Source organism: Lytechinus pictus, chromosome 3 (assembly GCF_037042905.1).
Source record: "Lytechinus pictus isolate F3 Inbred chromosome 3, Lp3.0, whole genome shotgun sequence".
NCBI classification, from domain to species: Eukaryota; Metazoa; Echinodermata; class Echinoidea; order Temnopleuroida; family Toxopneustidae; genus Lytechinus; species Lytechinus pictus.
In genome coordinates, this window is record NC_087247.1 from 42,165,097 (window position 1) to 42,177,006 (window position 11,910).

Sequence of the window (11,910 nt, forward strand, 5' to 3'; positions counted from 1 at the left end):
GCTTCCTATTGCTTGTTAGCTCCATCCAATGCCTCTTCTTTCGGGCATCAAATCATATCCTCTTCAACTATTCAACCTTTGCAAACCCAGGATATTCTTTTCTTCGATAGCTTGAGTGACCGACCAGCCAGGAGGCTTCATCCGTTTTTATAAAGATTATAACATGAGCTAATCATCGTAATTGGTATGTGCTTCAAAGTTTGTTTTATTTGTTTGTTTGTTATTGTTTTTTATTTCTAATATCTGACATATTTTATTATTTGTTTCATTCTATTCTCATCAAGCTTTATGATTAGGTTTTTTGTTAGAGTATTTGACTTGCGTGAGTTAATTGAGTTTTTTTCCATAATCTAAAGTACATTTCTTCATACTCTTATTAAATACTCTGTAAAAGCATATCGTTATACCACTCAACAATACTATGTTGTTGTTGTTTTTTACAATATATCTTATCGGAATGATATACTGGACCCAGATTATACAAGTGAGCATACCCCGGAATCAAATATGAAAATGATAAACATTAAAACATGTAACTGAGACCCCTATTTGAAACACACGTTTCAGATACACGTTGGATGTTGAACTGATTCCCATTATTCATGTAACAAAACGTCAATTTCTTAAGAATTAACTTTGTTGCACGTTCCTTTCATACACGACCTATGCAGTGGTTCTGTAATGTTTGAAGGTAAATTCATCTAGAGTAGATAAATTAATGTGTGTGGTGTGGAAGATTGGTCAGAATCTGATGGTCAATCGGTCTGGGTTCGCCCTGTCCACTAACCCTTTGTGGTATAGTGGCCATGGTGGTTAAGACTCAGGCTGGAGAACCGGTATAGATCCATTCCACTTTACTAACATTTCTAAAGGGGGAAGACATGCAGCTCTTCTCAAATAAACATTTGTTTTCTTCCATTTTTCACAAAATATCTTTTGTTTTTTAATATAAAACATATACTCTTTGGAACTTTGATTTAAGATAGACGCCCATCATTATTCTCTTTTCCCATCATTTTTCACAAAATATCTTTATGAAGGAGTTGCCAAAGCTACCGGTATATATTGTATGTTTGAATACAACAGGCATGATATTTATGATATTTTTTGCACTGGTCATACACCTTTTCTATAACATTCAAATTCATACTGAATGATAATCAAAATAATAACGATTACCTACAGAGAGGGAAGACTTTGTGTGAAATATAACATCCCTTAACATCTTTTTATCCCCATTAGTTATATACATGTACAATTTACGCAATCGATGGTTTTATACGGTTATAATAAAGTTCCTGTTGCTACAACGTAATTAGCTGAAAATATAGGGTGTCAGATATTTTAATCAATCAGGTATATGCAGTTGTGTGTTGCAAAATAAGACCATTGATTGCCAGGAGATTAGTCATTAATTATCGTATTGAACTTGACACCTAGTGGTAGATTATGTTCGGGATGAGTTAAGAACGCATTCATTTTTAATTACGTTTGTGGATTTTTTCAACTAAGCTCAAACGTAAGTTCGGGGCTCTGCGGAAAAGTTTGTTTCTTTGCTATCAACTGATATTACCATGGTAACAGAGCTCCGCAGGCAATCAATATACATTTATCACATTTTAACAAATTACATATGAAGGAGTTTTATGTAACGGAACCCTTAGGCATGATTACGAACCTTTTTTTTACTGGTAAAAGTTGTGTTTAAATATCAAAGTTGATATTAATCGCAAAGTTTAAGCCCATTCGGTGTACATTTTACTTTTTCAGTAAAAAATTTACAGCGATCTTAATGAAAATGAAAGCGACAACGGTACTAAATGAGATAACTATGGTCATAATCTCGAATAGCATTTTTTTTAACAGTGACATTGAGCAAAAAAAATGAATCAAAGATTTGAGCATAGTTCAATCTTATTTATTGGTACGATATCAATTCACGAAGAGGCCCTTTAAGCTCATACAGAAACAATTGGCATATTATTTTTTACGAATCAATATAGGCTTACATAGTGGCCTTTTTACGCGGCTCATTATTATTCATTGACAGATAAAAATACGAGCAGATTTATATTCTTAATACATTTATTATTTAATTACATTTACTATTATGAAATCGATCTGGGACTCAATATCTGACAAAATACTCTCTTAGTTTATAATCAGCAAATCATTCCATTTTATCACAATGTTTTCCAATTTTCAAACAGCTAATTTAAAAAAATGGTTTTAAAAGGAAAACAAGTATAATAACCTCTATTGAAATATTGTATGCACATACATTATTCTTTTCATTTGAATTTTAAAGATCAATTGGCAACCTCTTTTTTTAGTCTAATTATCGATTTTGATTTTTTCATTATAACATAATCTTGTTGTATGTTGTTGTAATCAGTTGTTTTATATTTACACAACAAATCCTTAGCCCAATCCTAATATTGTTCAAAACTGATACAACAATGGCATATAGAGTAATTTCAGATCATTGACCATAATCGTTACCGTATCATAAAAACGAAAAGATGAGAGAAATTTGATTCAGAGTGACTTTAATGGTTCGACATCAAGTTATTTTTAATTTTTAATTTCAATGAATCAAACTAATTCCACCAACACTTTAAATATATTGATTGAAGTTATTTATTCCAAATCGATTAATGCATGTTTCCCGGTTAAAGTATCGCCAAATTTCGATATTAATTGGTGTGTGGACTCACCAGTGTTCATACTTATCATATCTATGGCCAGTGGTTGATGAGGATTTCAAACATGAGGAGGACATACAAAATTGTTTGACAAAAAAAAAACATGTCTTCACTCCAAAGAGGATCTATTTTTCACACACACATATACCCACAGCCATAAAGGAGGGACACAAAGTACTATTTGTGTACACATCCATGGTCTCAAAAAGCGTTCTAATCTGTCCCTGTAATTGTGCCATCGAATGAGATAGTGGATCGTGATTGGTGCTATCTTCTTAATCTTGACTTCACACTCACCGAACTGGATACCATACGTGACGTGGTTTCATGCTCTTTAAAGTAGCTCGATTTTTTTATTGTATGGGCCTAGATATAAGGAACGAATAGGCCTACTAATATGACTGAGAAATATTTCAGTCTGTTATTTTTAACTGTTTCGAAATAAGCACTGTCCGTAAATAGTTTTCTTTATTAGCCCCCCCCCCCCTCCGCATACGTGCACATCCATTCTTCATTCATTGTCTTCCAATGCTCTTTATATCATTCATGACCTTGTTCGTGATTAGTCTTTTAGTCATTTTATATGCCACACTGAATCTATCATTAATAGAGGCTGCATTGAAAATAGAAATTGTGATGGCATGATATTATTAGATTAAAAAATAAAGTATTCATGCTGATTTGAAATATCATGCCGTTATTATCAAGGCATGCACCCTGACAAAATAATGTTTATGTTGTATATTTTAGAAAGTCACGGCATAATCATTAACGGAACACAAAGAGTAGATACATTGGGTTGAGGCGGGGGTGACTGTGGTTTAAATCAAAATTTCACATGGATGCTTGATTTCAGTTGTTGATGAGTGGAAGCAAGACTCGGGAGGTCGTTTGAGAATTACCTTTAAATGCGATTAATCCAGAATCAGATGAACAGATACTTGTACTTAATAGAGGCAGATGTCGTATAATTGGGCATTCAAATGTCACTGATTTGATGGGGTAATTAATTATCTGAGGACTAAGGAGTACTCCACTTTCAATTAGAATGTCTCTCCGTTGCATCATCAGATAGTGTCCTGCATGTGCTCAACAATATTATTCCAAACACAGAATTCTGCTTGTGTAAAACACACTTTATGCCGCCTACTGCATGGAATATCTGGTAATGTATATCCCCTTTTTTATTTGCCGCAACTTGGTGTTTGGTATCGATTGATGAGTATATATCTGATAAGATCAAAAACGATTTCAAAACAATCATCATTCATAACGGTCTTCATTTAAAGGGTGGTCAATACATATTTTCTCGGTGGCTTTTGTAATGACGAACGAAGAAGTGTTGGTCACACTGTCAAAACACCTGCAGAAAAGTGTAGTAGACATGAAAAAATTTGTTATGAGAGATTGAGTGTTTTTTCTCTTTTGCCGTCCATCCTGGTTAGGATCCATTGTAGGGTTCATAATTCTGTGATGACGGCTGAATTGAACGGTTAGTCAGAGTGAGCTACACGACTCTCTATATTTCATCCTTTCCTATCGCATTTTTACGCCCCCCCCCCTCTACTCCTTCTTTCAGTTACCTATCTCTCATCTCCTCTTTATTTACGTCTGTCTATTTTTTATTTCCTTTTAATTGTTTGTTTGTTTCTTTCTTTCTCCTTTTTGTTGTCTCTGTTTCGATATCTCTTTTGTTTTCTTCCTTTCTCTCCAGTACTATAGTACTTTATTTCATTTCTTATTTAGCTATCACCCTTTCCCCTTTCTCTATTAATACAACTCGCTTGTTTTTACCCCCCCCCCTTCATCCTTTTTCTCTCTCCCTCCACCACCCCTCTCCCCTCTCTCTTTATTTTATCTAAACCCTATAGCTCTATCCCATCTGTTGGTCAGTGTATTTATATATGTAGTAAGGAGGGTAAGTAAACCTATGTGTATTCCACTCCCATTCTTCACTCCTTGGACGATGGATTGTCTGGGATGTGGCACGTTCAACAATCCACATCGCTACCGTTTGTTTACAATCATTTCAATTACAGCTTTGCTCTGATTCCATTTCATTCCCATCCCCCTCTGTCCCGGAGATGTATATAAGCCGATGGCGTCTTGCTTTCCATTTAACAATAACAGCCAGTCATCCTAAATGTACAATTTATAAAACATCTTTGGCTTGTCTTTCCCATTCTGTTTTCCTGAGATTGATATCATTTTGTTATTGACAAAACTATACTAATTATTGTAAGATAAATAAAACGTCAACGGTGTACAAAATAAAGGCGCCATTTTGTACGCGATAAGAAATTGGAAACATCATTAATCTGGAAAGCGATATCCTTTTGTTTTGCCTCTGCTGATATACCCTCTTCCGAAATTGTCCGGTCAGGGACCCGTTAAGCCAGGCATACCAGGGTTACACCGGAACCGAATCAGCTGCGTATTCATCCGAATACACTTATTCGGGAGGTTTCGGGAGTATTCTGTTCTCCGCGAATGCGAGATAATTCGGGAGGGATTTGGGAACATTCGAATCCACCGACACCATCCGAATCAGGCCGTATTCTGGCAGAATCCGTCCGAATTTATTCGGGAGAATTCGGTTTTGGTGTAACCCTGACTTTACATAAAGTTACTATAAATATGGTAACTGCCATCAAATGCCGGTAACTACCATGGTAACCACTGGCGGATCCAGGGGGTGGGGAAGGGCAAAGCCGGTCCCTCCCCTTTGAGAGGCACAATTAAAATTTGTAATGCAAAAGTGCCGTTAAAACAAAAGTGTGCCCTCCCCCCCTTTGAATGTGTGAAGACCTTTTTTTTTCTTTTTTGCTTGTAAAAATTTTTCGAGGACGAAATACCCTTAATTTTTGGTTACCCCCCCTTTTTGTTTTGCTTGTCAAATTTTTCCTCGGGGAAAATGTGCCCCCCCCCCCCCGCGTTTTGAAAAATTCTGGATCCGCTCCTGATGGTAACAATGCTCATCAGCTAATCAAAATCAAGGATTCCAAAAAAGATACAATTAGATGGCAAAGTCATACCATAATACCATAATAGTAACTTTTATGCAACGGGGCCAGGTTTCTTGAAGAATAAAATGGGAGAACAGATAATGTTAAAGACAAACGGAAAGTACACACTTAATTCTGGAGGGAATTTGGCATGTAAATATCGACTCGTCCCCTTGCAACATGAGAATAACGATACCAGCAAAATTATTAATAATACATAATTATACAAATTGACAAGATTAGATGAACACCGACCATGGACATTAATTATGAATACACTTTGAATTCCTTCATTGTAACTCCGTATATAAAGTACTTTCGAAATTATGTCTGTAAAAGAAAATAAAGGGGTAACATTTCACGGAATTGTGATACACCTTTAGATTTTCAGACCCCACCAGCAAGCTGGATGCTACTTTTTTTTTATTCTTCACAAGTACACAAGCAGGGCATTTTAGATCATAATTACCATTACCAGTTAGTATTCATAGCCTTATTTGTCATAATTTTGTATTCCACCATGAGCACTTGGCTTGGCCTCTTTTAAAATCTTGTAGCAAGTAGATCGATCGGACATTCGATTGAATTTACGTAATACTTGTTGAGTGTCTAGCTCATTGGCCTGGGGGTCCATGTCCCATTTTTCATATCATTGTTGCTAAAGTATACCTACTGTTAGTTGTTTTGAAGGCATACTGAATTGTCTATTTACCGCTTTTCACAATCTCTCTCTTTGATAACAACTAATTTATCCCGACCCATTATTGATAATCGATAAGCGCTATTATCGTCTTTAATTCACGTGGCAGCAATTACCATCAAACCTTGCCCATACACCTATAACCTCAGATTCACATAGGCCTTAAACCATTCTGAGTTTTTATTTTGACGAATTGGTTCTCATTTCATAAACATAGAACGAGATATAAACTTTGTGTGAAATGGAAGTTCAATATTAGAATACGTAATATGAGAAGACAGTCTACTACAGGTATTTTCATTCAAATCTATTTTAGATAGTTGGAAAGAGCAGGAAAAGCTCTCTCTATCTTTGTAATCATCCCTGAGATTCGTCAAATTCATGGCAAACACTCGTTTTATAGAGGTTTGTACCATCCATGCATTTACTGGAGAGAGAGAGGGGGGCATTTTAAAATGAAATTGTATAGTTATGTATGCATGAAAATAACCCCAAATCAAATGGTTTTAATTCATGCTGAGTTCAACCTACTAGCGCCCATCAGGAACAAGAAGTACAGGCCGATCTTGATCGTCTCATACTTGTTATTCATTTGCATCTTGATTAGAAAATTTGGGTGTTAAGACAAAAAAATCAGCAATTTTCGGACTTGGGTTTTGCCTAACTGATGAAGGCCTAGTTTTGTCTTTGAAAGAAAATGCTATCGAATTATCTCCTTATGAATTCCATTCAGGGCAGCTCCAAAGAAATCATGGGGGCCGTTTCGCAAAGCTGTGCGTAAGTTAAGAGCGACTTTAAAGGGATGATCCGAGCTGAAAAATATTTATATCTAAATAAATAGAGTGAAATTCACATAGCAAAATGCTGACAATTTCATGAAAATCCGATAACAAATAACGAAGTTATTAAATTTCAAAGTTTATCAATATTTTGTGAAAACAGTCATAATATGCACATCGTCATAAATATTCATTAGGTGGGCTGATGATGTCACATCCCCACTTTCCTTTTTCTTATGTTATTACATGAAAACATAAATGTATCATTTTTTCATACTTGTGTAATATGAAATAAGTTGCGGCAATAAATAACTAATGCACTTAATCAGTTTTCAATCCAATTGTTTTAGTTCTTGGTAGTAAAATTTTGAATAAATCTTATTTCATGTAATGAAATACAAAAGAACAATTGGGGATATGACATCATCAGCCAACCTAATGAATATTCATAAAGACATGCCTAGAACTGTTTCACCGGAATAATGCAAATCTTAAAAATTCAATAATTTCGTTATTTGTTATCCGCTTATGATCAAATTTTCAGCATTTTGCTTTGTAAATTTTAGTCTATTTATTGAGATAGAAATATTTTCAGCCTGGACCATCCCTTTAATTAAGAACGACAGGTGAACCTTTCTTATGCGCTTAATGATTACCAATGAACATTGGTGAATATCATTTACCACAAGAAAGGATCACCAGTCGTTCTTAAAGGCACTCTTAAAGGCACTTACGAACAGCTTTATGAAACGCCCCCTGGTTTGTGTATACATGATATAATATTCTAGTGGATAAACTGTTCACAATAAAGTGTTGAACTTCCCGGAATCTTTTGGGTAATAATTGGGACTCCATGACATTCGCTCCGACGACAATATTGCTCCTCTGCAAATTCCACACATTAATGGAAAATAATTGGAACATGTGTTTATATTACTGCTTGTGTTCAATCATTTTCATTTCTCTCTGAGTAAAACAAAACTTATGCTTTCTTTATTTGTATTACTATATCACAACGAGTCAATCTTTTCCCTCATTAAGGTCGATTTTATCTTTGCGACGAACCACGAAAAATCATTCAGGGCGAACGATATTTTCTTTAAAGATTTTTTTTCTTCTGTCAATTGGAATGAATTTTATTTCTAAAAGCTTGACCCTTTCTGTCCAACCTTCATTCACCAGCATGTCGATACGTAACAAAAGTAAGTGTTTTGCTGCTTCTACGTATAAAAAGTCAACGGTTTTTACCAACATATTCTATGTATATGGCATTATATTCCTTTCCATGCAGGTATACGATGGAAGAATGCAGTCTTGTTGGAATAACCTGTCAATAGGGGCATTTTGATAGCACACATTTAGCGTGTACCGTTACAAGCATTTCCATCAACGTGCATCGATTATCTACCATATCCATTCAACACGATCCTTCTCAAACCTAACTCCAATCCTTCTTCCTTGACATCCAATATTTCCCTGTTTATTTTCGAGAGAAGGATTCTATGGGAAAAGCATGGGAATTCAACTGCAATAAACTTGGTCAATAGACGGCAATGAATGAGGGTACTATATATTAAAGCAAATAAAGAGAAGACTGGATAGGCGAAGACACGGGGATAGACTTGAATTGGAACATACGACAGTACTTAGGAAAATCCCTTAAAGCGGATAATTTTATATACAAGAAATAAATCCATTCTCTCTGAGATTGGCATCCAAGATCCTAATTTATAGAAAACAATATTCTCCCTTGACTAATGTAAGACATGCAGTCATTTTATGAAAATTTCCTTTTAAATGACCTTTACATTGGACCGATCTGTCTGTAGTGGATTTGAAAATCAATTTAATTTAATGTAATTTCATACCATGGTTCTGATTGCAAACAACATTTTCGCCACATTTTCTTATCAACATGTATCGTATTTCATGAGGGGAATATCATTGAAAATTTAAATTATATTATTAAACTTTATAACACTAATCAGTTTGCGAGTGGAAATATTGTTCTTTTCTTAGTTGTTGGGTTCGAATCCCGGCCAAGGCGTATTTTCTTTCAGCACGAAATTTGCCCACATTGTGCTGCACTTAACCCAGGTGAGGTGAATGGGTATACCTGGCACCAGCGCTCTTTAGCAGCTGGAGCTTTACAGCCGGGTGTGCGCAATTAGATAATATCAGCGCCTCATAAATGCTATATTACTTGTGTGATTTAATTGAATGAAAACAGGGCTGAGATTAATCCTAGGCCACCAAAGTCATGATCTCTTGTTGCCCTTATATTGTGTTCCTCTTATCGGCCTTAAATATATATGTGCTTTTTTATTTTACAATCAATGCTTATAGGATTGTACTTTATATAAAAGTGTCTTTGTCGGTTTGCCCAAAAATTAATGAAACCCCCAAATAATTCAAGATCTATCGAAAGAATATTATTCTCTAGTACCATTTTTAGCTTTTAATTAAGTGTATAACCTGACATTTCAATGATTTGTATTTATCATATTAGAACTCGACTTTGTATAATTAATTGTCGAAATGGAAAAATACAAGGTGTGTTCCCCCCCCCCCTCTCTCTCTCTCTTGATAAACATTTGAGGTGTTTTAGGGTTCGAAAATGATGAGACAAATATTAAAGACCAAGATCGCAGGTAAAATTGACGAATGAAAAATACATAAGCTTCATCGTACAATAATTCAAGCCCGGAATTTAAGTTATAAGCATATTTACCGCTAAGATGTTTTGAGTATTTTGCTTAGAAAAATTCAAACTACTAGTAACGGGTTTCGACAAAAGCTTCATCGAGGTTCTTTTGGCCTGAATTACGTGACGTCACATTGTGTCAGGAGGGTTGTGATTCCATAGGTTTGTATGTAGAAAAGAAGGATTTTTTTTTCGATTTATGGATTATGAATTCGATTTGTTTACAGAGGAAAATGGCACTGCCAATTATTCAGTGTTCAAATGGATGGAAACCTACAACTTTTCACTAATTTATTTTTAGACCTCTTTGCTTGACTCTTATTGGGTCTAAATTGCTATGTCAGGAAAAGTTGTTACACATAATCTGAGTGCAGATATGATTGGAAAGCTACGTTATAAGCGGGAAATAAAATATGTCAAAAACTATAGTTCAGAGCTGTAGATTTCATAAATCCAAGCTGAAAAGATATTTATGATATCTCTATGTGATAGAAGTGAAGAAAATGAAATGTTTAATTTGAAAAGCAGTAAAATCACACAGCTTTTCTGTGTATAAACCTATGGAATCACAACGCTTCTAACACATGACGGTAAAAAGCATGCAAGAATGCGGATTTTCGGAGCTCGATGATCAGCTGGTGATCGATGATAATATAATGTATAAACGCTGCATTGCAATGTTTAGTATAGTTTATAGGCTTTCGATGATACATGATTTGTCAATTTCACTATTTTGTCCGGTATGGGTTAGTAGCGTATCGTTGCAAGATAAATTTATGTTTTCCTGAATTTGTTAGGATCATAAATGCCTTAGAAACGATTAACATGGTGATGGATATACTTGTATACAAACTGAAAATTTGACATCATTTCATATTTCTCTTCCAATAAGTAGAAGGTCATTAAAATTCAGTTTATTGAGTCGCAATATGATATATCGCCATCTACCCCAAAATACCAATAATGTCATAATTTGAATAGCAAATTTCATATAAAGAGCTTATGTGCAATAGGGGAAATAGGCACTGAAAAATAAATTGCTAGTATTTGATTTTTTTTCTTCAAAATGGCCCATGTAATATATATTGATCTATCATCTGTCAAAATTTCAGTTAAGTATATTATTAAGGTCTACATCTTACAGTTTTCAGAGTTTGAAACATTGAGACCAACAATTACCGTAGCTTTCGGGTAAATCACAATAATTAAATGTAAAGGTATTGTTAGAATTATCGACCTAAAAAAATAAAGAATCTAGGCCTAGAGAAATTTTAAACACAAACCTTTAATCCTGTCATAATCTTTTATCAAATTCTATCATTGGACAAGTCTGCAAGATTGAGTGAGCGAACTCTTTAACACTCCCCTTATTGTATAACTTTTTAGAATTCTTAGCAGTATTCAAAAAGGCAATCTTTACCAAGTTTTATCAAGTTAAAAATCATTTTACAGCTATGGATCAGCTTTTTCCAACACAGGCTAGTTAGATAGAAGGAAAGCTTTTTTATTTTCTATTTTTCTTTGGTGACAGGTCAACAAATTATGACCAATGTTCATTTTGTTTGTGTTTTATGCATCTAAAAAATGAAGTTTTATAGGACTAATATTTGAAATGGTTTCAAAATTATTGTCTTATTTGTCGGTTACTACCGGATCATAATCATAAACGCAGTCAAATTCAGAGACGTGCTAGGTTGGCAGTGACTCGTTCGCCTTATTTTGACCGACATCTGCTAATTCATGAAAATAAATTTCACAACAAATCGAAATAACCCTATTGGGGACACCGTAACTCCGCCCAAGCTCTCCATTAGCTTATTGATTTAAGTACTAATTGCCGGCAATAAATAATAACTATCGATGCTTTGTTTTCAAGCTCTGTAATTACTTTAATAGTGGCCAGACATCATAGTTGAGGACGTTAAGCTTGCGTTTCAGTGTACAATATCGAAATGGAACATAATGGTATCCTTAGAGCTGCAGTAGAAAATAAAATATATTGAACGATTGAAAGAAA